Genomic DNA, 27958 nt, shown 5'->3' on the forward strand with positions numbered 1-27958 from the left:
GTCCAAAATCTGAAAAATAACAAAAAAAAAAAAAAGTTAGTCTTGGAGGCCAAAAAATGTAGTCTGCCGCCCCACGATGGGCGCCAAAGATGTGTGTGTTGAAAAGTGAAATAAGGTCTGATAGCTGCAGGCACACAACTTCAATTAAGTCATTACATGTATGGTTAGTAAATCAATCATCAATAAATAATAAACCATGACAAAGTGACTAAGTGCCTTCTAAAAGATGCAAGTATAAGATTGCTCTTAGATTTTTATAAGCAATACCAGTGACTAGACTACACCAAGATGAAGGATTTAATCTATATGAGTATGATATTAAGCTAAATAGACGCAAGAGGGATGAATAATTCAAGCAATAACGAATTCAAGCAATAATGGATAAACTAAATATGGATGCAAATAATCTAAAAAAGAATGATATATTCAATGACTCCAGAGTAAAATCAGCATAATAATAATAATCTCTAAGCGTGTTCTCAAAAATCTCTAGGGTGTTTTGAATGAAAGCTGAAGGCTGAATTTATAGAGAATTACAAAAAAAGCTCAATTTAGGATTAATTGAAATAATTGAGAAATCAGGTTTAGTTAACCTTGAGATAGATTCCAATTATAGTTTAATTGAAATGCATCTAAATTAGAAGTTCAAGTTCTGATTAATTAAGAAAATTAGGTTTTTAGGACCCGAAACCTTTAACAAAAGAAATTAAGATAAGTCATCAAAGAGTCCAGAGCATTTAAACTGCTTACAAAATGACTGGCAAAAAAGTCAACAAACCAAAAAGACAGCAAAAGAAAGAAACAACAAAGAAACTAGGAAGGCACTACATAGTTATAGTCTTCAGAAGGTCCTCCACCTTTTTCACCAACTGATCATAGGTGGCTGCAACAAATTTGAGATCATCCAGGTCCTTATTAGGCTTCTTTTCTTTCTTTTTACCTCTGGTTCTAGTTCTAGGTCCTTGAGCATCTCCTGTGCCTTCAATGTCAGGGTCAATATCCAGGGTATCCTTCTCCTCGTCCAATTTGCTGATGAGAGTTTTAGTATTGCCAGCAGAAACCTTCAGGATGTCTAAACTTTGCTCTACAATACTCTTGAGGAAATCCTCAATTTTGTTGACTTTATTGATTGTGCCCGATATAATTTGATCCATATCGTCAGCAATAGTTTTCCTCTCCAGCAGGTCTTTCTCTATTTTTTCAAATCTAGGGTTGAAGGAGTCTCTTATATTTTCAGCTTTTGCAATAGTATTTTTTAGATCCTCAATATAATTAGCCATAGTCTTCCCTTCCCAGTGTTGATAGTTTCCAAAATCTGAATTATGTGGCTGATCTTCTTGTTGTCATCCACATCTTTCTTGTAGCTAGTTCAAGTTGATTTATTCATTGGAAATAAATAAGATTTAATTAATAAGTTGATTTAGTAGAAGTTCAAGTTGCATTGGAAATAAGATTTAATTAATTCCATGCACTTGTGATAAAAATAGATAATTCTTTGATTTATTCAAGAAAAGAGTCTTTTCAATGCAACTGAGCTTCTTTTTCTGAAAAGCTTTGAGTTCCAATTTTAGAGAATGATCAATAATTCAATTAATTAATTTTCCAATTACAAGTTCTAAATTTAGAAAAAGAAATAATAGCTCAAGTTTGATTTCTCTCTCAATTCAATTCTTTTATTTTATTTTCAATTCAACTCTTGCTTTGTAATTGATTCCTCTTTTGTAATAAATTAATTCTTTTTTTGCATGATTAAATGGCAAATTTATTAATTAATTAAATATGCTAGGATATTTAATAAGTTAAACAGGATAATTGATCAAAATGATATTCTTGGAATGATTCAATTAATTAAATAAATATTTAATTAATATTGAGTATTTGATTTACCATGTGATATTTGGTGATTAAAGAATTAATTAATGTGCTCAAGATTGATTTAAGTGCCTTTGGTTAGGACCTTGGTGATGTTGTCAAGATTAGGGGCCCATGGTTTAGATGACCAATTTTAGGGTATTACAAATCTCATAACAAAGCTCTCAACCTAGGGAGTGCCAAGTCTCTTAGTGATAAAATGAATAAAATAAAAAATTGATCTAATGGTGAAAACCATTCAATGACAGCATTAGATCAGAAAAAAAGTAAAAAAGGATGTATCCAATGGTAAAAAACTCTCTAAGGCACTCACGGATGAGAGAATTAGCACTCTTCCATAATATTATCAGGAGGGATCACCAATATTGAATGAGCCAACACAATCAATCAACATCATTATTGAAGAGGCAACAAAGACCATACACCTGGTCAAATCATTGACAAAACAAGAGCGACCTCATTTCACTCAATTCTTCGAAGAAAATCAAATCAATTTTGCTTGGTCATATGCCAATATGCCAGGGGTAGATCCAGATTTGATCATGCACCACCTATCCATGGCTCCCAAAGATAAGCCAGTCAAGTAGAAACTAAGAAAGATGAGTCCACATGTTGCACTTTTGGTAAAAGCAGAGCTAAACAAACTACTAGATGTGGGATTCATCACACCAATTGACTATGCAAAGTGGATTTTAAATATTGTACCTATATCCAAACCAGATAAGAGCATCAGAAAATGCTCAGATTTTAGAGATCTTAACAAGGCTTGTCCAAAGGATGATTTTCCTTTACCTAGCATCAACACCATTTTATATTTAATAGTAGGACACACCATGTTTTCACTCATTGATGGTTTTTCAAGCCAATCAGATCAAGATAGCACCAAGATCAGGACAAGGCAACCTTCACTTGCCCATGGGGTACATATTGCTAGAATGTCATGCCTTTTGAATTAAAGAATGCTAGAGAAACTTATCAACGAGCAATGACCACAGTATTTCATGACATGATGCACACATTCATGGAGGATTATTTAGATGACTTGCTAGCACAATCATTCACCAGGGAAGGACATCAGGAGATTCTAGAAAAAATCTTTCAATGGCTAGAACAATTCAATGTGCAGTTAAATCAGAAGAAATGTGTATTCAGAGTAACATGTAGTGCCCCTCCTCAACTTATCTTTTGATTATGCACTAATGGACTTATCTAGACTCTTATATGATGTTTTGTTTTATGATTATGACTCTATCTATATTTTAGATGCTATGATGATGCTAGACATTTTATATGGACATATGATATGTGATGGCTTATGTGGATGATGATATTTATCCTTGATTATCATTATGATGATGGATCCATATTTGATGATCTCTATATGCACTTGATATCTATATGGATTATATTACTCATGAGATTTTGATGATGTGGTGGTTAAGATAACCTATTTTATGATCATGGTGTTAAGTTAATGCTAAGTGACTGCAATTGTCTTCTAGTGTCTTTGTGATAGGGACAATGTCATATCACTCATTGCGAGAAGGGTATGGCATTGCAATTCTCTATCACTTGCTTGTGTATTTATGATATATTATTGTACATGTCATATCATGGATAGGTGGTTGCAGGATTGTAGGTACTAGACATTGACTCCACCTAGCTTCATAGGTTTGAATGTGTCTTAATCCTAATGGCAAGTTGATGGAGATGGCATGAGTTCCATCTACACACTCTAGGCTTTAATTTGTCATCCCTTGTCAGTCAGTTGTCTTGGGGTGAGTTACCATGCTAGCATGTTGAGTTGTGGTGTTGTTGTGGCATTGTGAGTATTTAGTTATTTATTTAATTAATGCATGATTAATATAGTTTATTAATGTTAATTTAAATTTATTGTTATAGTTTGGTTAATTAAATGACATTGGGCGATTTATTATTATTTGTTTTTATTTCTTGTGTGGATTTAATGGTTTGTATTTATTTATTCATTTATTTGGTTTAATTGATTTATTGTTTAATTATTTATTTGATATTTATTTAGTTTAAATTAGTTATGGCTTTTATTTAATTATGAGTTTATATTTTATTGGTGGTTTATATTTTATTTGTGGCTTTTAATTTATTTTTAGCCCTTGTTTTATTTTATTGGGCTTAGTTATTATTTATTCATTGGCTTTTATATTATTATATTATATCTCTTATGACTGCATGTGGGTAATAAATATAATATAACTTACCTACCCTTTATGATTATTGGCTAAAAGTCTTGGAAAAACAAAATGCCATTTCTGAGTGGGGTAGGTAGGTTAGATTTATTTTGGAATATTTTGATTGGTCGACAATTGGCTATAGTTTTGAATGAATTTTTATTTATTCGTCCACCTATGCATTTTGTCGGGTTAGCATTTCTAGAGTTTTCTTTTGCATTTTGATTTCTTGGCTGGAGATTTGGAGATTGGATTTTTGCTTGGATTTGTTTGGATTCTGATTGTGGATTTCTGCTTCATCAAATTCTTTTTCCTTTACTTTTGATTTCCAGGTCGGTGGTGTCTTCCTCCCTGTGTAATTTTGTTTTCAGAAAGGACTATATGCACCATGTGTTCTAAAAGATTATATTCGGGAGTTTGGGATAAACTATTGAAAAAGATTAATAAATATTATACTGTAAAGTTTTTGGGGGAATTATTTATGGATCTAATTTTTGCCATGAGTGGTTTCGGCTCTGTTTCTATATGTCTGCGCATTTCCTTTGTTTTCTAGATTGCTTATTAAAACTTACATTTTATTGTCTCGATTTAGAACCACATTTGTCATTTGGAGATTTTATATTACTCTTTGTGAGTTGTGCATATTCTTGTCCATGTCGGAAACTCTCTTATGAGAACTTCATTTTATTCCATATGTTGATCTCATCTTCAGTTTAGACTATTCCCTTTTGTTTAAGCATCTCTATTGATTGTATTTCCAGAATTGTGCATAGTCTTGATGATTTTATTTGCCTTGTTGTAAATTCATCTTTCATTTTCTTATTTTTGCAAAAGTGCTAAAACCACATAAGTGACGTTTCTTATGTTACAAGCACTAATATTATTAGTATATACGATGTTTAAATGTTTGAATTTTCTGTAGCAAATGTAAAAAGCACCGTCGTATTTAGTAAATGTGATAATGTCTTGTGTATGCACTAATATCTGTAATGAAGGTGTTGTTTCATTTAATGAAAGTGTTGAAGGAACTATTAAAGGCACTAAAACATGTTATGAAGGCATTGCATTGTTCTATGTACGAGCGACCTTATTTCTATGTTTTGATGTTTTTTGTCAGTCTGGGTTGATTTTCTCAGTTTTGTTTTCATACCAGAGGCTTGCGATGATGTTTTTTGAGATTTTCTAGTGTTGTCTTCGATCGGAATGGATTATTTTATTGTAATATAGCTCCGACAAGATGAATTGTACCTTTTCATGGAGGATGTTATGATTTTCTCCATCAAGTTGAGAACCCTTTATATAGAGGATATAATTGTGATGTTCTCCAACAAGTTGAGATGCCTTGATGTTGAGAATATGATTATGATATGCTCCAGCAAGTTGATAAGCCTCGTTGTTGAGGATTTCATTTTATATGTGATTGATTTGGATGGTTCTATGATTTATATTTGGCTACTTGATGTATGAGATCTTATCGAGGCTCTTGTTTGTATATATTGGCATTCTTGGCATTTTGGCAATTGAGTTGCATTGCCGATTGTTCTTGTTATATTTATTTTCATTGATCTTGCATATGATCCTCTTTGTTATTATTATTTTGAGGTCTTGGAACATGGTTGTTGGATTATTTGGGAGATTGTTCGATTTGTTTGTTCATTGTTGTTGCTAGGATATGTTGTTGTTATTAATGTCAACATATTCCTATGAGTTATTCCAGTGAGCTTGGGAAAGGTTTTTGGTCTGGTTTTGTTGATCACTGTTTTGCAGTATCTAGTATTCCCTTTGGTATATTTTGGTGTCATCAGATCTTGTGTTGAGATTTTGGATTATTGTTTGGGATGATCTTGTGTATTTTCATTTCAGATGGTTCATGATTTGGTACACCACAAGTTATCCTTCTTCGTGACAGTTTTTGATTGGTTGTGTTCTTGAGCTTTGAGTTGATCAATAAAGATTTGAAAAGAGATGATTGTGCAACTATTTTAGATGATTCTAACATGCTTGATGGTGTTTCCTAGCCATGACCTATTTTTTTTGGTGATCCGCATTGATCATTGAGTGAGTTTTTGGTGATTTATATGAACCGGGGATAATTTGTATGTTATGCAGTATTTCTGGTGGTGTAGCATGTTGCGGTTGATCTTGGCGAGATTTCCATTTGATGTATCATTTGAGAATTTGAATTAGGTCCATGATATGTAATGCAAATCATAATATTGGTTTGGAGGTCGATCTTTGTATTGTGTAATATAATTTTATAATTATGAGTTGAGGGTTGAGGGTTTAGCTGATCTTGTTATCAAGGTTGATGATTTGTATATATAGGTGAGATACTTATGTAATTTAGATGTTGGTATTGTGTCTGCATTATAAGAGAGAGGTAAATGTGCAAACAAGTACATATCATTCAATGAAGTGTTGTGGTGAGTTTCGGTGTTGCAGGGTAAACAACTGTGCTTAACTAGAATTATCATCAGGATTTGTAGATGCTATTATTGCAGTTCATTCCTTCCAGATTGTAGTCTGAATCATTTTGTAAGTTAGTGAGACTTCCTTGAGGGATGTAGCCTTCTGACTATATATCTTTTGAGAAGTGAGCTCTAGGCAGTGAGCCTGAATGCATGTGCATTCCCCATTGTAATATTTTTACATACCACTGCAGAGTATCATCTTATTGTGGGTAGGTTCCCACCATGGTTTTTTCCTTAACCAATTTTTTCACGTCAAAATTTTGGTGTTGTGTGTTGTGATAATTAATTTTCTTATCTGTTATTGCTATGATTCATCAGTTTATGTTTTGGAAGTTTAATTTGTTGTGCATCTGGTGAAGACTGATTCACCCCTCCACCCTCCTCTCAATCTTACTTCTTGATTGCTGCTAAAATTGATTAGGGGGAGTGGGTTTTCATGTGATGACTAGGGTTGTGAGAGATAGGTGCTAGGAGGATCCTTGTAAGGATTCTTAGAGTATAGACCACCAAGGCACATTGAAAGTTTTTTTGATGTAAATAAGTGATAAAATTAATAATTAATTAGATGGGTTGGGTATTTAGGATTCATATAATCAAGATAATAATGGATGTGAGCCCCAAGACTTAGTCCTAGGGAGGATGTTTTAGGATAAGCTTGGGAAGGCTATTGAGATGGCAAGTCAATCTCCCTTGTTCTCTCATAGGTTGAGATGGCTCCACATGTCTATCAACATGATTACCTTCTTTGTAAGGATAGCATGTAAATACATGTCTATCAGGGTGGTTCCCTTCTTTGTAAGGATATGTGATGACACTCCACTCCTACATGTGTCCATGGTCCTTGGTTATCGATTTTGTTCTTGATTGATTGGTATGCCTCTTGGAGTTTCTATCTTTTATGATTATCCATGTGTAGTGTTGGCTTATGCTTGAGTTATCTCTTGTTGCATCATTGCTATTGTTGAGTCTCTTTGGCTGCTAGGTGTTAGCCTAGGTCTAGAGTGTGTGTGGGACCTTGTGTCATCTCCTAACATGGGGGGTGGTTCCTTTGGTTCAACATGGTCGAGTATATTGTTGCCTTCTTCCATTGGGATGTTCTTAATTGGATGCTTCATATGTGGATGTGGATTCTTTTTCTTTCATCTTATGGATGGATATTATAGCAGATGGATGCAATTGATCAAATGAAATATGTTATTGTGGATATCATGATGAGAAATGTGTTTGTAATATTCTCTTGAGAGCTATGCTCTTGATGTAATTGGATAGTGGATATGTATATATAGATGATGCTTTAGGATAATGTTTATGACATTTGTATGAGATTGTATGATGTAACATAATGTATCTTGAGTTTGTTCATTAATGGAAATAATGGTATTAGAATAATTGTAGAGTACTTGGCATTGTGTGGAATTTTAATATAATTAAGAAAGGAATAGTAATGTGTTTAGTTTCATTTAAAATGGATTAAATGATGTTAGAAGAAATGAATTAATGGAAGTAGGAACATTGGGTTTGGTATTCTTAAAATGAACCTAATAGGGAAACTGATTAGAGATACACTAATAGTATGCAATCATGATAGAAGGTTTAGAAGTAACATTATATATGTTGTATAGAAAAAATAAATGATAATGCTTAGAATGAAATGAATTAAGATAGTGATTATGATGTTATTTCTTATGTTGATAGTTTAAGTAATGGCATTGAGATACCCTAGGGAAGATAAATATGATGATGTGTTTATTTCTGCTTGTGCTGATAATACATATGAATATGTTTATTGTTCATGCACTTATGTGCATATTATGTTAATGAAGTATAATTCATTTGAGTAGTTTGGTTATATGAGTAGCTTTAGATGATGTTTAAAAAAAAAGTATCTCTATTAGTATGTTAGTTTGCTTTATTTCTCTAAGGTATTTTGGAGAGCATTACATAACATCCGGAAAGCTCTTGGGATACATAGTATCAGCTAAAGGCATTGAGGCCGATAGGTCCAAGCAATCATGGAGATGCCACCTCCAAAAAATATCAGTCAACTAAGATATCTACAAGAAAGGTTGCAATTCGTCAGAAGATTCATTGCACAACCAGCTAACAAGTGCCTACCTTTCACCCATCTACTACACAAAAATATTCCTTTTAGATGGGAGGAAAGATGTGAAGAATCCTTCGACTAGTTAAAGCAGTATCTCATGAATCCACCCATATTGGTGCCACCAATAGCTAGAAAACCACTTCTACTCTATATATCAGCTACCAAGGTATCTTTAGGAGCTTCTCTAGTGCAAGAGGATTCCACGGGTAAGGAAAGGGCATCTACTACATTAGAAAAACATTGAATGGTTATGAACTTAACTACACATTCATTGAAAAGGCTTGCTTAGTTGTAGTGTTTACATCCCAAAATTTGCGACATTATATGTTAGCTCACAAAATCAAGTTGATAGTAAAGATAGATCCCTTAAAATATCTACTCACCAAGGCCACTCTAACAGGATGAATCACAAAATGAGTAATGATTTTGAGTGAGTTTGGCATTCATTACATGGACATAAGAGAAATCAAGGGCCAAGAAATAACAGATGAATTGGTTGAAGCACCATTGTTAGTCAATCATCTACTGCATATTGAATTTTCAGATACATATGTTCTAGCAATTACAACGCAATCGTGGGTATTTTACTTTCATGGATCTTACACCCAACATGGATCAAGTGCTAGAATCTTATTTGTTACTCCTCAGGGACACACAATCCCAAGATCATACAGATTGATGTTCCCTTGCACAAAAAATATCATAGAATATGAAGCATTGGTCACTAGAATCAAGGTGGCAATAGAGTGGAACAGAGTTATTAGTCTACAAAGACTCTTAATTGGTCATCAATCAGGTAAATGATGACTATGAAACAAAGCATGACAAGCTGATGTCGTACAAGAAAATGATGGATGACTTTAAGAAATATTTTGTTGAGATCAAGTTTAAGCAAATTCCAAGACTCGACAATAAATTTGTAGATGCCATGGCAACCATTGCCTCTCTTCTACAAATTCCAGAAAACAAGAGTCATTATGAGTTCTTGGTGGAACAATTGTTCTCTCCCACCTATGATAATCCCGATACCCAAGTCATATGCCACCTAGTTGGTTCTGAATCTACAATATATGGGAAAATATATACTTACTGAAAGACAATACCCTCCCACTCAATCTATCTCGGAATCAAAAGAAAATTTTCATCCATCAACCAACCCTTTATACCTACACAACCGATATGCTTTATCGACAGGGTCTTGATGGTACTCTCCTTAGGTGCCTTGAAAGTGATGAATCTGAAACTGCCTTACAATAATTTCATGAGGGTATTTGTGGTACACATTCAAGTGGTCCTACTATATCCAAGAAGCTTCTAAGACTAGGATACTACTGGCCAAACATGGAAAAAGAATCCAATTAGTTTGCTAAGAAGTGTCAGAAATGCCAAATCCATGGGAATCTTATGCATGCATCGGCATAAGAGCTACAACCATTCACAACATGATTGAAAACATATCATTGAAGACATTCCAAATTTTTATGTATTGATGGTTAGCTCTTGTCTATTTTATGCAAACAACACTCAGGTCGTCTTAGTTAAATTATACCTTGATGCTTGTGTCATTTTGAATTATCAAAATCCATGTAAGTTGTACTCAGGTCATCATGGTTTAATTATACCATTTATATTTGTAACAACTTCCAAAATTTTAAAAGCTCAATGATGATAAAAAAAGGGTACAAACAATTGGCCAACAAAATGACAACATTGCATAATTCAGTTTGCATGGTTACAATAGATTGCATACATATCAATTGTATTTTATTACATACATTTTATTCACATTCATATTTAGTTGCATTTAGTTATCGTTATCATCATTTCAACTTAAATCACAATTGTTCACATTATGATTCATTAATCATTATCCTCATTTCATTTAGTTGCATCATTGTATTAATTACATACATTTAACTCTCATCATTTGCATCATTATCATATCATTTCAATTGAATTTCAAAATAATAGTGTGCATCCATCCATACATAAACATCAACATCATCATATATCAAATCATTGTATCCATCACATTGTAAATAAATAATTTACAAAAATTATCATCATCACATATAAGCATAGGCATTAAATAGACACACCATCATAATACATGCATATCACAACAAAATCATATAGATCATCATAAAATTATTCATCGTCATAAAAATCATCATATGCATATAAAACATAAATCATGACATCCATACATATGCATCATCATATACAAGTACCACATGTAGAGCCAAGGAAAAATCGCTACTACATCTCATATAAATCTCCAAAACAATGTCAAGAGTACAAATGATATCACATATGTATATGAGATACATCAAACAAGATGCTACACATCACAAATATCTATGCGACATCAAGATACATAAAATTAGGCATGACTGCCTCTAGATGTTGATGGTCTCGCTGCACCCGTACCACCACCAGATGCTCCTGCCCTATGATCTTCGTCAGGTGGATCCTGTTGTAGTGGTCTTGTCACACCCCTACTCTCATTTCGAGAGTGACTCCATCCAAACCTCATAGAGGCCACAACTACATAACTCAGTGCTCTCTGATCTCGAGGGACCAAATCCTCATATAATTGTCTGTAATGGTAATGCCCACTAAAATACCCTAGAGAAATACACTGATTAACATGAAAATAGAGATATTTAAAATAAAAAAATCTACAAATGCAACTAACACAAATAAAAACTCATGTGCAATGAACATCCATTAACCAAATAACATCTTATGCCATCATGAACATATTCATATAGGAACATTACGCAAGCGGAAACAAGCACATCACAACATTAGCCTTCCCTAGGGTATCTCAATGCCATTACCTAATCTATCCATAAACAATAACATAACATCATAAACATGATAACACATTTACTATCATGATCTAATTACATACTAACTCCAATATTAACTATTATTTCCATTCATATATGATCATTCACTATTATATAACATGAATACATCCAACTACTATGCATACATTTACCATCCATTTTAAGTTCATTTTAAAACACCAATACCAAATGTTCCTAATCCCAAACATTTATTCATAATCTAACATCACAAACTAATCCCAATTGATATGATCTATCACATTTCCATTATCCCCATGATACTAAATGCATATCCATAAATCAATATTCATTACTCCATTAATAAACCAATATCACATGATACACCATTAAGTTCTCCTAGTATACAATCTACATTTTACATAAATACAACATCCCTTTACATCAAGGAACATAGTTCTCCTCTACATTACAATTACATCATGAATCATCATCTACAAATACCATATAATCATATACATTAATCTGCTACAAGCATCCATCCATAACTGAAGAGATAAGAGATCCACATCCACACAAGAGAATCCAATGAAGAACATCCCAATGGAAGAAGGCATCAAACCACCCGATCATGTGGAACCAAAGGAACCACCCCTCGTGCTAGGAGATGACACAAGATCCCACTCACACACTAGATCTAGGTTGACACCTAACAAACAAAGGAAAGACTGATACAAAACAAGTACAAGAGTACAAAACATAAAATCTCCAATCATAAATCCTCCAGAGGCAACACATCAAATCAGGACTCAAGGAACTAGGACCTACATGAAGGGAAAAGAGTGTCATCACATGCGACAAATGGGAACCTATTCACTAGTCCCGACCATCCTATATGCACATATAGAACCATGTCAACCTTTATGGAGTAAGGGATATTAGCTTACCTAGGTTATCAAGTCCTTCCCAATCCTATCATGGATCTCTACCATTAGGCAAGGTAAAGGGGCCACCATCATCATTTCTTATCTTATAAAGATAAACTAATCTACCCAAACCCCATGAATTATTAATTAGATTATCACTTGATTACAAAGTCAAACTCCCAATGAGATATCTAGCAATCTAGACTCTGGTTAACCTGGTAGTCTACTCCATGCAATCCCAATCACTCACTTAATAGACCACTCCCCCCTAGCATACACCTAGACCTTAGGGAAACAAAAAAGCAATGGATAAAATATCCCCACATGACCATGGGATCACAACAATACAAGACTTGGTAAACCAAGGTGTCAAATCAATCCAACAACATCCTATGCAACATGGAAACCTCTTAGGAAAGTCTAAGAATCCGACATAAAGAAATATAACCAAGGAGCTTGTCTACAAGATAAATTCATACATAAGCCAAGTAGTCAAAATAACCAATAATCAATCAATAAAACAAACTTGGAACATCTCAAGTATTAGAAATATCATCTGGGTATCCAGAAAACCAAGTCAAAAATCTCATAAATCATCAAAATTGACAAAACAATGCATATGTTCAGTAGAACAGCACATATGCCAGATCCTACAATGCATTTACTAATTCCTGTAGTGCCTCTAGCTAATAGTGTAGGGCATTTATCAGACCATTTAGCACATTTGTTAAACTAGACAACGCATATATAACACAGAATCGCGCATTTGATGAGTTTTGTGGCGCATATGATAGATTTTGTGGTGCATATGATAAATGAATTAGCACATACACAGTTTTAGTGCATTTACTCAAACACGGAAAAGTCAAACTTCCAAACAACACAAAAAATCACAGAGACAACCATAAATTCCAAAAATACCCTCAAAAGAGACGCAATTGAATACTTAATCGAATAAGCCCAATAAATCATTCAAAAAGAATGAAAGCTTGGCTCAGTAAAAAAAAACATTCACCGTAACCTCAAACAAGAAAACTCTAAAATTCTCATAGAGAAACAATTAAGGCCACACAAATAAAAAATAAATCAATTTCCCTTTAACAATTTATTTTTTTCAATAAAAGTGGATTATTCCACTAAACTTTTTTATTAATATTTTTTATTTTTTACACAGGATTCAAAGAGCATACCAGAGGAAAGAACCCTGGGAAGAAAACCTCTGGTCACAGCTCATAAAATAAACCTATAGTATCTAACTGATCAATTTATACACCCCTCCCCAAACAACATACAAAATGCGGTCACAACACATATAATATCAGTTTTGCATAGAGCCCATATGACAATTTGCCAAAAAAACCCATCGGATAATTTTCAAATGTAGACTCCACAGTTGCTATCAATGGAAGAAGACATACTTTTCCAAAACCCTGTGCCAAATCCCATGAGCCAAAAACCTTCCTGCCAAAAAAGAAAGTATCAAAAAACCTTTGGAAAAACACTATTGTATCAAATACTATGAACTCGAACTCTCCTTCAAACAATGAACATGAATACTTGAAATGAAAGGGGAAAGCGGGAATAATTATCATCATAAAATTTTACATCAATATTACTCAAGAAAATCACATAACTATTGTTGCAAACCTTCCCATACCCTAGAAGGAATTTCCTCAAAACCCACCGCTCACTGATTAGCATTGCTATCAATGGCTAAATTTGCCAAATAATCCGCAATCTTATTAACTTCTCTGTAACAATGGGATACCAAGAAAAATTCAAACAATTCTAATTTTTGTAAAATGGGATCAAGTATATACTGCAAATTCCAACAATTTGATTTCTTTTTCATAACACATTGAAAATCACCATAGAATCACCTTCAATTATTAAGTCCTTAATTCCGAAAGAGATTGCCATATCCAATCCAAAAGACAAAGCATGAAATTCTGCATAATTGTTAGTTTTAAAACCAATAGCATGACACTTAGCTTGAATAAAATTTGCATTGTGATCATAAATTACCATGCCTACCCCAGTCGACCCATGGTTACCACAAGAGGCCCCATCAAAATTTAGTTTAAAGTGCCCCTGTGGAGAAGGTTTCTATCTAGCAGAGCATCTCTTACCTATTGCATCATTCTTTTTTAAAATCGAACCATGAGAGGGTAAAACTGACAACATCTTCCAAACTCTAGTAACTCTACTATCCCAATGTGAAAAAGAAGTAAGATTTTCCAAATTCTTATAAATAAACGACAAAGCAACCTTAGAGATTGAAGACTCAATTTTTGATAGAACATCAAACACAGGAGACCTTGTTTTTTTAAATATCTTGTTGTTTCTCTCTAGCCAAACATTCCAAATCACAATAGATGGAGATATGATTCAAAGAAATGCATAAAAGGACAAGGCAAACATAAAGGGCCAAGATATAAAATGGGAAATGAGATCCTTACCAATAATAAAGGATATATTTAACTTCTCAAACAACCACTACCAACATTCATAAACATAATCACAATGTAGGAATAGGTGTGAAGAAGATTCCAAATTTTTGTTACAAAGTACACAAGGGAAAACGACAGTAATACCAAGCCTGTCTAGTATTGTACCTGTAAGGACTCTATCCTAAACTGTCAACCAAGCAAAGGCTCCAGCTTTAGGAAGACAAGCCGAATGCCAAAACAACTTATAAGGCCAAGATGATAAACCTATAGCAACCATAAGAGAGTTGTAACCATCTTTAACAGTGTACTTACCAGAAATTTTCTTTGTCCAAATAAGTTCATCCTCAATATCAGAAAGAAATACAATTCTATCCCCCAAAATCTTCTCAAAATCTAATTTCATACTTTGATCAACATCTAAGAAATCAATCGACTTCCATCTAGCTAGCTTAAGGGGTCCACTAGTCACAATTTCAAAACAATCTGCTACAAAAACACCCCAAAGGGAGGAAAGATCAGTGATCAGAGGAGACGAATCCTTAATATTCACCAAAGGTGTGTGTCCATTCCATACTTCATCCCAGAATCTGACCTTTCTACCATTATGAACAATCCATGAGAGATGAGGCAAAATAACTGATCTACATTTACAAAGGAAATTCCAAATAGCAGAACCCGAAGGCAAATTTGAGACTTTAAAAATGTACTCTCTCGGTCCATTATTTAAATATTTGGCAAACATAATCTGTGCCCATAAGGAGATAGGCTTGTCATATAATTTCCAAACCAACTTAGCACCTAAGGCTAAATTTTCATTTTCTAGACTCCAAATTCCTGTTCCCCCAAGTTCCTTAGGCAAACATACCTTATCCCATGCAACTAAAGGGAGTTTCTTCTTTCCATCTTTATTATTGTTCCAAAGAAAATCTCTAAGAGTATCCTGTAAACTAACAATAGCTGCTTTTGGAGACTTCAAAACAGACATGAGATATATGGGAACAACATTCAAAACATACTTGACGAGAATAATTTTACCTGCCAAAGTTAACCATCTATAATTCCATGAGACAATTCTTTTAGAAATGGCCGAAATAATCTTATCCTCTTTAACAAAGAAAGGAATCCCAAGGTAAGTACATGGAAGATTTCTAGTCTCAAATCCCCAAAAGGATTGCAACCTATGCTGAACCAGTTGTGATGTATTAAGGAAAAAAATATTTGATTTATCACCATTCACTTTCTGACTAGAAAATGATGCATAATTTTGTATTATTCCTTTAATCACTTTTGCCTCAACTAATGAAGCATGTCCAAATAACAGAGTATCATCTTCAAAGAGATAATGAGAAATACTTTGGGGAATATTCTGAATCCTTATACCTTTCCAAAGCCCCCCCACTTTAGCAGCCCTAATAGCCCAACTAAAGGTTTCAGCTAGGAGAATAAACAAAAATGGAGAAAGGGGATCTCTATGTCTCAAACCCCTAGAGGAAGTGAAAAAACCACAAGGAGAACCATTAATTAAAACCGAGAATCTTGCAGAAGAAATACATGCACGAATCCATTTGACCCAAGCCTTGGAAAAACCTAACTTCTCAAGAACAACACATAAAGCCCCCCACTCTACTCTATCGTAAGCCTTCATCATGTCTAGTTTAAGTATCATGGTTGGGGTTCTTTGGATGGAAATAGAATGCAGCACCTCATGTGCTACAATTGCACCCTCTGTCGTCTCCCTTTCGGGAACAAAACCACCTTGCTTCAATGAAATGATCCTAGGTAGAATTTTTGCCAACCTAAGGGAAATTGCCTTCGTAAATATCTTAAACAAAGTGTTACATAAAGAAATGGGGTGGAAGTCAGCAAAAGTCTTAGTATCCTCTTTTTTAGGAATAATTGCAATTATTGTAGTATTAAGTTCTTTTAAAATAGACCTATTTCTCCTAGCTTCCTTGAGAGCCAATAAAACATCATTTCCCACAAAATCCCAACATTTTTGAAAAAATAAAGAAGTAAAACCATCTGGTCCTAGAGCTTTATCTGGATTCATGGCAAAGACAACACTCTTAACTTCTTCTAAGGAAAAGGGAGATCAACATCTTATTGTCTTCCAAAGATACTAATGAAGGAATATTAGATATAATATCATTGCTGAGATTTCCATTTTCCGAAGATAATAATGACTTTAAAAACCTAACTGCCTCTGAAGCAATGTCCTCTGGCTCTATCAATAAATTCCCATTCTGACACTGAATACAAGATATCCTATTCTTACATATTTTAATCTTAGTTGAAGAATGAAAAAAATTTGTGTTCCTGTCACCATCTGAAAGCCATAACTCTCTAGATTTCTGTCTCCAATAGATTTCCTCTCTAGCTAACACATCCTCAAGCTATAATTTTAGTGACTTCAATTCATCAAAAACTTGTGGCACCATACCATGTTGAAGCACATGAGTATTAAGACACTCAATCATATCTTGAATCCTTTGTTTCTCCTGAAAAATGCTCTTAAAATGCGAGATATTCCATTCCCTAATATTCAATTTCAAATAACTTAACTTCTTAACAATCTGAAACATACAGGACCCAAAACAAAAAGGAGTATAATTCCACCATTTCATAAGCAGAGGCAAAAAGGAAGAATCCCTAAACCACATGGGCTCAAATTTAAATGGAGACTTAAAAGAAGCCCTATCCTCAATAACTGAAAGGGAAATTGGAAAATGATCAGAACCCGAGACTGGTAGAATAGCGGAAGAGAATTCAAAATCTGAATCAATCCAATTCTCAGATAACAAAAATTGATCTAATCTCTCAGCAATCTGAGAAAAATCCCTTCTCATGGCTTTCCATGTGAACACCCCATTCTGAGACTTACAATAAAAAAGGCTCATATCATAAATGAAATCCTCAAAGTCATCCATAATCCTTTTATTAGGGAAAACACCTCCTCTTTTCTCATCTAAATCAGTGATAGCATTAAAATCACCCCCGAAGATAATAAAGGAACCATGTTTTAAGGGAGAAGAAATCCTCTTTAATTCACCCCATAACTTACTCTTCCCTTGAATTCTTGACGGAGCATAAATGTTTAAAAGCCAAAATTTAAACTTCGAAATCTTGCTTATAACTAAAGCCAACACCCAATTTGTAGCAAATGCCACTAATTGTACCTCAATATTATAATTATTCCAAAGTAGTGCCAAACCTCCTGAAGCACCACAAGCTAAAGAAGAAAGAAAATTCCACCTTCTCCAAGATGAAAATACCAAATCAGCAGACTCCTTTGACAATTTTGTTTCTTGCAACATAAAAATATCACACTTAATTAAATCCATCTGGGACTTAATTAAGCATCTCTTGTTAGGGGCATTTAAGCCCCTAACATTCCAAGAAATAATTCTCATTATCCTCGAGGGGAGGCCGAATCTCCTCTCTTCTCATTAATCGAAGAATTTTTGCTTTCCCCAAAGCAACCTTGCAAATTACATTTCACAGCCCCTGATCTTGTCACAGGAGGACTAGTCACAAATCTTTTACTCCTCTTTCTTTTTACACTTACAGGAGTTAGGCATGTTTTCTTAGGCCTACCAAGAGATACTGAATGCCTCCCTTGCCCACCAATAGGAGAAAGGGACAAAGTCTTTTGAATTCTAGTATCAATTTCCGTTTGAGTCTTAAGATTATTTGGAGGCCTACCTCTCCTAGGAGAAACCACCGATGGTGAAAAAACCGGAGTTGTTTGGACAATTGGTAAACTCTTGCATGACTTTGGAGAAGCCAGGATAATTGGATTATCTTCAAAACCCAACTCTGTCGTAGCCAAAACTGCAAAAGGGTTAGCAGATGCAAAAATTGGAAGGGTCAAGTTTATACCCCCCAAATCATTCTCAATTGAACAAACAACTCTATCAGTAATACCGTCATCCATTTGGTGTGCATGATTGTTAAAAATATCATTTACTTGCTGAACCAGATTCTCATCTGGCATAATAACAGGGACAACCTCTGACGGATTACTATTCCCTAAGGAAGATTCATTAGCCATATTAATTTCAACATTCAGAGGGGAATTATTAGACACCAAATTCTTAATTTCCTAAACTAAAGAAGCATCATTAGGAAAACCTATGGCAGGTACCTGTTTAATAGTTTCCATATCAACCATTGCATTTTTATCTAAATTGACATTCTTTGAAGAATCCAAAACCTCCTTTTGAGTGCATGAAGACAAATTGTCATCCTTACCCTTTGTGTGATTATTTGGCATCTTAAGGCAATCTATCATCACTGGATGATCTACTCCATTCATCGGGGGATTACCATCCACTATACCCCCGTTATTAGAAAATGTCTTCGATAAAGACGAAAGTGAGACTGAACCCAAAGAGTGATCATTTGGTTTCCTAGAACTACGACACAATGGATTATTTTCAAGATTAATGTGACATTTTTCTACCAATTTATGCGAATAGACATTTCCACATCCTTCAACCGAAGGTCCCGCCAACAAACTATCTTTATTAAGGGATTTAGGGACAGAGTCAACAACCTGCTGGTTTTTCTTAAAATCCATAAGTAACGGAGCATCCAAAAGTAAAGGAGACTTAAGAAGCTCCGTATCTAATTTCTCAATTTACTAGTGCCAAATACCATCATGAGACTTGATATTACAAGTACAGGGGCAAACATTGTTAGGGTTAATAAGAACACAAATTTTTACCAGAACCTCCCCCTCCACAAAGTCCATTTTAGATGTTAAAAAAGTTCCAATAGTATTTCCAATTTTCTCAAGAACGTCTGGATCCATAAATTCAAAAGGAATTTTAGGTAAACCAAACCAGAAAGGAATAAGTTTCGAACTAGACCAAGAAGGAACAAAAAAAGGTTTCCAATCCGCAATTGAAATTAAATGTTTTCCAAACCAATGAAGTGAAGTTCTTAATACCTCATCTCTGATAGAAGGAGAATCAAAGACAATAATAAAAGCATTCATAGACAATAATTGAAAATAATACATATCCCCCCATCTTTTATGCAATTTATGATAAAGATTTAACAAACTAATTTGATCACCCCAAATTTCCCCAGAAATAGCATTCGTATGCAAACAATTCGCTTTCTTATCGACATAGGAAACCAAAAGATCGATACAAGGGATAGGAGCCCAAACCTGTGATAAAGAAACCCCCGATAGAATAGGATCACTAGGTATCTTACTTACCTTTTCTAGACTAGCTTCCTTGAGGTTCACATTTACCTTATTTCCCACCTGCTATGAAGAAACAAAAACCCTAGCCGTAGTCTCCTTATTTGCCAAGCCAATAACCCTAGAAAACGTTCGCTAATTGCTCAGATCCAAAGACCATTTCCTCTAAAAGCCCTTGAATTGCTTCTCAGAATTCCCTTGATTCACACCATTATTAAAATTCCCTTGAGTGAATCTCCTTCCATTGTTATTTTGCCTCCATGCCACACTGCGTCTATTCCCAAAGAAGCCTTGAAAGTATTTTGAAACTGGCTAAAAAACCTTGTTATTTCCGCTTCGGTTTACCTGTATCGCCATGTCCTTCCATCTGCCATTTGTGTAGACCCACTGCGGAACATGAGGTGGGTCTTCCTAGCCCACATCCACCCATGAACCCAAATATCCTCTATCAGCCATATCCGATCACTGTATTAAATTTCTAATTTATTCCAAAGTATAATTTTTTTTTTTGTTAACTCAGGGGTATCCCCATGACTCTGCCCAACAACCTCGATTTGTGAGGCAAGTGAAGGCGAGACTAATCCCCTGAGGATGCATGAAGTCCCTACAAGCCCCGTGCATCGGTATAATCCAGGAGGAGAATTGAACCTAGAACCAATGGGGAGAAAACCAATGGCCCACACCAACTCTCCTACCCGTGTGAGCATTCTAAAGTATAATATTATTATCCAAATGAATTTTCATTTATCCCAACCTAAACAAACACGATATAGACAATCTTTGAAATTCAAATGTGAAGATTATAGGCTAAAATCTCCAACCTAGAAAAATAGAAGTTATGGCCAAAGAAACCTGAATAAGTTCCCAAATCAAAATCAAAACCGACAAGAAAAATCCAACAATATGATCTTCAACTGAGAATTCAAAATATCAAAAAAATACTCCAAGAATTCTGACCCGACAAAATGCACAGGGAAGCCATTAAATAGAAAATCAAACTCAAAACTATAGAAAATGTTGGCCAATAGAAATATTGCAAAATAATATATTTCTTACCTACCATACCATATATCAAGGCAAACATATAATAAAATAATATTTATCAAACTTACCCAACTCAGAGCCAATGGTAAAATAGGGTAGGTAAAATAAACAATTAATTAAATAACCAAGAAGGTAAAAAGAAAATAAAATAATATAGTCAACCAATTTAATAAAATAATGGGCACAAATAATTATAAAGGCCCAATAATCAAATAATCAAAGAATATAAATAAATATCCATAATTAATCAAATAAATAATAATTATTCCTCAATACATAATAAATAATCCTTGATAACCATAATGATATCAAATTATTAATTTAAATAATAAACCAAAGGATGGTAATAGTAATAATCACACATTACTATTTAAATATTTATACCAACTATTTATTTAATTTATTATTATAAACTATATTAATCTATTAATTTAATTTAACAATATTTAACTATATAAATCAATCTAATCAATTAATTAATTTATAATTAAACCGATCAATAATCACATACTGCACAACAAGAATAAGCCAAAGAACCACTTGACGCTAAACAACATCTAACACCAACACACTAAACTGACTAGGGTGATCAACTTAAACGTAGAGTATAGGGTGGGATTTCATGTCAACTTCGATCAACTTGCCATTGGAATAAGACACACTAAGACCTGTAAAGCCAGATGGGGTCGATGTTTGGTACCTACAAACCTGTCACCACCAACATGTATACAACAATATATACAATAATATATCATGAAATAAATAGACAAGTGAAAGGAAATCACAACATCATTTCATGCTCATGAATGAGTGATATGACATCGTCCCTTATCACAATTGTAGTAGAAGACACTTGCATTCAACAAGCATTAACATCATCATCATAGATAGGGTTAGAACATAATAAAATAGCATCAAATCATCATTAAATAGACTACACTATATCAAAGAGATCTATTGTTATTCGAAAGAGCTAGATGGCTTAGGGAGAGGCACTATAGTAATACTCAACCTCCTTGGTCGAGTATTGTATTTGTCTCAAGGTGTCTCTAAGAGAGGCTCCTACTGCTACTCTGTCTAAACTATCAACCAATGCCTCTACTCATCCCTGTCGCTCTATGGCAGTATCCCTTAGTCTGCATTTGCATGATATGTCTCTGCTACTATGCAATTTGTCTTTGTTGTTGTGAAACTTGTGCTTGGAATTGTTGAATCAAGGCCTGTAATGCCCTAATATAAGGATCCCATTGATGGGACGACACACAAATCTATACATGTCTTTGTGGTTGTCATGTGGCTCGCAAAATCTACACGTGGGATGCAGTGCCTACTACCTTCATTCGTGTAACCTATGGAGGGGACATCGCTGATCTCCTCTATTGTATTGCCCTGCTCTCTATATCATATCTGGTCTTGATGGCCCCTAATCCACCATCATCCCCACCCTCATCCTCCTCATCATCATCTCTGTGCCTGCGACCTCCTCTGACCTGTGGCCTATCCTCATCCTCTGACCAATTGTTGAAATCAGGGATCATTGAGAGGGGGGGTGATTGAGTGATCTACTGGTTATTAAATTTTCTAACTTAACTTTAAACAAACAGAAGCATAAGCATGAAATTCAAGTGAAGAAACACAAAATAACCAACCACAAAATCATAACATTAGGATTTTTACGTGGAAACCCAAATGGGAAAAACCACGATGGGATTTGAACCACAATAATACTCCACTATGTCCAGTAGCAAAACAATATTACAAAATGGGGAATGCACTTGCATTCAGGAACACTACCTAGAGCTTACAACTCAATTACAATAAGGGCTACAACTCTGGAGGACTCACTTCCTTACAGATCATCTACAGGGATGGATTACAATGAATGAACTCCAAAATAGCATCTATCAATGCCTAGATAAGTTGCGGTTAAGTGCCAAATACTCTAACTATATCACCTCTACTGCTCTTCCATATTCTCTGTCTCAAACAGCTACTGGATCAAGAATGCACACATGAAACTGCACCAAAATGGATTCTTGATCACCACTCTCTCGCAGACAATCATATCACACACCAAAAAGATCTTCTCCATCTGCCTTATATATCCACAATCATAAAATAGATCATTCACCAAGTCGACCTGAAGTGTAACATGTAGAATTGAGTCAACTGACTGAATCACCAAAGATAAATGTGGATCACCAAATTGATGATAAAATGATGTCTATATGTTGGCCCTATCATCCCATGCATGATGCATATCACTGCAATCACCTAAAAGCTTCTGGACCAAAAATTGCTCTGCCTAGCCTGAAATACCAGTTAACTGGTTATCAGTTCACATCTACTTATAGATATCAAAGTCCATAATTATCGAATAGGATTCTCATTAAGATTTTCCATCAATGCGAACCCTAAACCATTAATCAAGCATCAGTTGCCACTGGATGAGTGTCAATTACCAATAATCTCCCCCTTTGGCATTGATGGCAACACTGGTGAAAAATGGCTAAGTGTTGAAACTTGTACACCGGATCCAAATTGCTATAAAAAATTTATAAGGCTCCCCCTTAGACAAATAATTATGAAACCTCTAACATGCTATGTATATTGCATTCTTCTACTATACATTTTTCACCTTTACTCTCCCCCTTTGACAACAATGCCAAAGATGGGGTGTTGTCCAAAACTTATATACAATGATGTCTATTGGAGATGTTACATATACTTGAAGATATCAACAAAAATGGTCTTCAAAAATCCTAGGTGAGTATCCCACCCACTCTTCAAGTTATCCAAAACTATGATGAATGCACTAAAAACATATGCATGAATCTCTACATCCTTCAATTCAAATGGAACAGATTGTCCCATAGTCTTCATACATCCTTCAATTCCCTTTATCTTGTTCATTGGTGTTGCCACTTGGTGCAGTGTTATCCTTTTGAATCTCAGAAACCTCTCCAAAATTATCTACCATGAGAGGATTTGCACTGATCTTAGCATCAATGATTGCATTGCCTTGATATTCTAGATGTCCCTCGGTCTAAATTCCATCCTTTTGATCACTGGAGACACCTTCTTTAACTTCTAAATGAGAAGTATAAGTTGCATCACTATATAGAGGATTGTTCTTTAAAATGTTTCACCAGATTTCTTCAGTTTCCTTTCTCACCTCTTCAACCCTGCCAATAATCAATATATTCACCTTGTTTCTACTTTTGAATTATTTCTTATTTGCTTCCTCAATGAGCCTTTTGGCTTCATCTTGGGAGATAAAGGTACAAACATTGATCAATTCTCTTTCTTTCATTTCCTTATCTATTTTTCTAGTTGTTAGCCTCCTTGCATCAATAATGTTATATAGATCCTTAGGGATGCTTTGCTCCAGCTCAATCAAAGTTTTACTAAAGTTATGCAAATACAGACCAACAAATTCCTCAAGTTTTCTTTGATCTTCCTTATCTATATTTTCATGATATGCTCCAATATTCTTCAAATTTTCATCAACAATTATCTCATCAATCAATTGATATTTTGTCATTGGAAGAACAGATGTATAATTACCTTGCAAATTGTTGGTTTCAATATCATCATTCAGTTGAGTTCTAAGCTTCCTTCCCCTCTTGGGTCTTTCTGTAAGGGTAGGTTCAGATTTAGCTTTCTTTCTCTATGGGGCTCCACTGGATTATGGTTTCCTCACCACCCTTACAAATTCACCTTTCTTCTTAGCCTTATCTACTTCCTCATCTGACTCAGTCTTAGATGCTAGTGGAGATACATCAACATAAGTTCATTTGGGCTTCTCCTTTTTATTCAAAAATCCCTTTCTTGATGAGCTCTATCCTATGGATGGTACTACAGGAGCAGGAGAAAACTTGGTTTCCTTTGGCTTAGCTTTGGAGGGAACTAGTTCAGCCTTAGGATTATTGGGTTCCTCCTTAGCTTGCATCTAAGAATGCTTCTCCCTAGATTACTTCACCACCTCTCTAGTAAATCCCATCTGTACAGCTACTTCCTCAGTCATCTTAGAAACTCATCAGATTCAAAGATTGACATGAAGAGTTCCAAATAATAATCTCCAAACATCTATAATCTACCATAGTCAATCACAAATCTCTCCAAGGGGATAGTCAATCACAAATCTCTCCAAGGGGGTTCAACAAGATTTTACATGAAGAAGCCACCCCTAAGGCCAAAAGCCTTAGTTATCGGATGCAGATCCTACATCGGATTCAAGTGCAGATCCATTGTCTGCTTTAGATTCATCCTTTTTGACCCAGATCTTCTCACGCGTGTCTCTAATCTCCTCTACCTTTGCCTTGCCTTTCTCATCAGCTTTGTTCTTGTCTATTGAAGCACTATTCTTGCTTTTTTAGTATTTTGCAATGTGATCGGTTTTATTGCATGCATGACAAACAACATTATGCATAGGTCTAAAGTTCATTTGATTTAGTCTCATCTTGCACTGGTTAGAGATATGTCCAAACATCCCACAAGAATAGCATCTCTTGTTTTAAAAGTTATTCATTATTGCTCTACACATATTTGACTTGTGACCAAAATTATTGCATTTGAAACACTAACTGATAAATGTAGGACCATTGTTCATAATATTCATTCCATTATTCATCCTACTTCTGCACTGATTTTCCATATGACCAATTTATTGCAAGTAAAACATCTACCATTGAATTTATAGGCATTAGGTTGTCATACCGGATGATTCTTTCTCTTCTTAGGAGTAGGTTTTTCATTGCTTTGTCCGGATCTGAAGGATTCTCCTTTCTCAAATCCAAGTCCTCGCATGTCCTTTCCATGTCTCTGACTTTCCACCATCTCATCAAGCCTTGCTGAGCTAGCATTGAATTTGTCTTTGTATTCATTTTCAGTAGCAAGTTCATCTCTTAGGGCAACAATCTTTCTTTCAATTTCTTGACCATTACTCCCATGTGTCAACTCAAGGTTCAATTGATCATTCTCATAGGTATTTGTGAATCATTCATTTGATCTTTCCTGTAATGATTGTGTCAAATTATCTTCAATCTTCTTTTGGTCTTTAATATCCTTAGTCAACTTTGTCACAATGGATTGCATCTCATTATTAAGGCAACATTCTCTCTTGCAAGTTTATCACATTCATCAACTTTGCCCTGATTTTCCAAGATTTGGTCTTCTTTCTCCTTCGGCTTGTCCATCAATTCCTTCCTCTTGTCTCTTTAATTTTTCACTTGATCCTTCAATTTATTAATTGAAGTCATCAACAACATTCAAGTTTCTCTTCAAGGAACTGATCTCATTTCTTGTTGCATCAAGATCCTCAAGTTCCACACTAAGCTATCTCCGAAAACCAGAATCCATTGATTCAATCTCTCAAACCTTCCTCAAGCGGTTAGGCTTCCTCAAAGGAACTAGGATCTAATACCAATTTTTGAAATCAGGGATCACTGAGAGAGGGGGTGAATAAATGGTTTACAAATTATTATATTTTTCTGACTTAACTTTAAACCACTAGAAGCATAAGCATGAAATTAAAATGCAGAAACAAAATATATCCAACCACAAAATCATAACACCGAGATTTTTTACGTGGAAACCCAAATGGGAAAAACCATAGCGGGATTTGAACCCACAATATTATTCCACTATGGCCAGAAGAAAAATAATATTACAAAATGGGGAATACACTTGCATTTAGGCACACTGTCTAGAGCTTATAACTCAATCACAATAAGGGCTACAACCTTAGAAGGCTCACTGCCTTACAGATCATCTGCAGATATGGATTACAATAAATGAACTCCAAAATAGCATCTATCAATGCTTGGATGAGTTGTGGTTAAGTGCCAAATACTTTGGTTGTATCACCTCTACTACTCTGCCATGTTCTTTGTCTCAATCAGCTACTGGATCAATAATGTGCATGTGAAACTACACCAAAATAGATTCTCGATCACCACTCACTCACAGAGAATCATCTCACATACCAAAAAGATCTTCTCCATCAGCCTTATATATCCGCAATCACAAAATAGATCATTCACCAAGTTGGCCTAAAGTGTAACATGTAGAATTGAGTTGGCTTGATCGGATTACCAAAGATAAATGTGGATCACCAAATTGATGATAAAATTATGTCTCTATGTCAGACCTATCATCCCATGCACTATTCATAACACTACAATCATCAGAAAGCTTCCAGACCAAAAACTTCTCTACCCAATCTGAAATATCGATTAACTAGTTACCAGTTCACATCCACTTCTGGATATCAAAGTTCATAATTACTGGATTGGAAAACCCTAAACCATTAATCAAGCATTAGTAGCCACTGGATGAGTGTCAATTTCCAACAGTGTCACTATCCCATCGCTCTGCCAACATTGTTAGTAACCCCCAATTAATCGTATACGGGGCATGTCCATCAAAGAGGATAATCCACACCTCTCAATAATATCCCTATCAACCTGTGAAAGCTGAGGAATCAGTCTTCATGTCTTCAGGGATCATTCCTGAGATTGAAGGACACCTAACTTCTCTTAAATATCAAAACTTGTCATCAAATCAAGCCAATCAAATCAATCAATCAATCCCATCAATTAGCTCATTGAACATCAATCGAACCAATCAAAATCAAAACTGTACCATATTGCAATCAGGTCCAAAAGAACTATATCAAAATCACAAGACCCATATCAAAATCAACTTGAACCATATGGAGAAACATATCACCAATCAATCCAATCAAACCATTCAACTCAATCAAAAAACAAATCAAGACAATCATAATCACTTGACCCATATCGAAATCGAATTAAAAAATCACATCAATTTGAATCATATCAAAAATCACTCAATC

Source organism: Cryptomeria japonica, chromosome 2, assembly GCF_030272615.1.
Source record: "Cryptomeria japonica chromosome 2, Sugi_1.0, whole genome shotgun sequence".
NCBI lineage: Eukaryota > Viridiplantae > Streptophyta > Pinopsida > Cupressales > Cupressaceae > Cryptomeria > Cryptomeria japonica.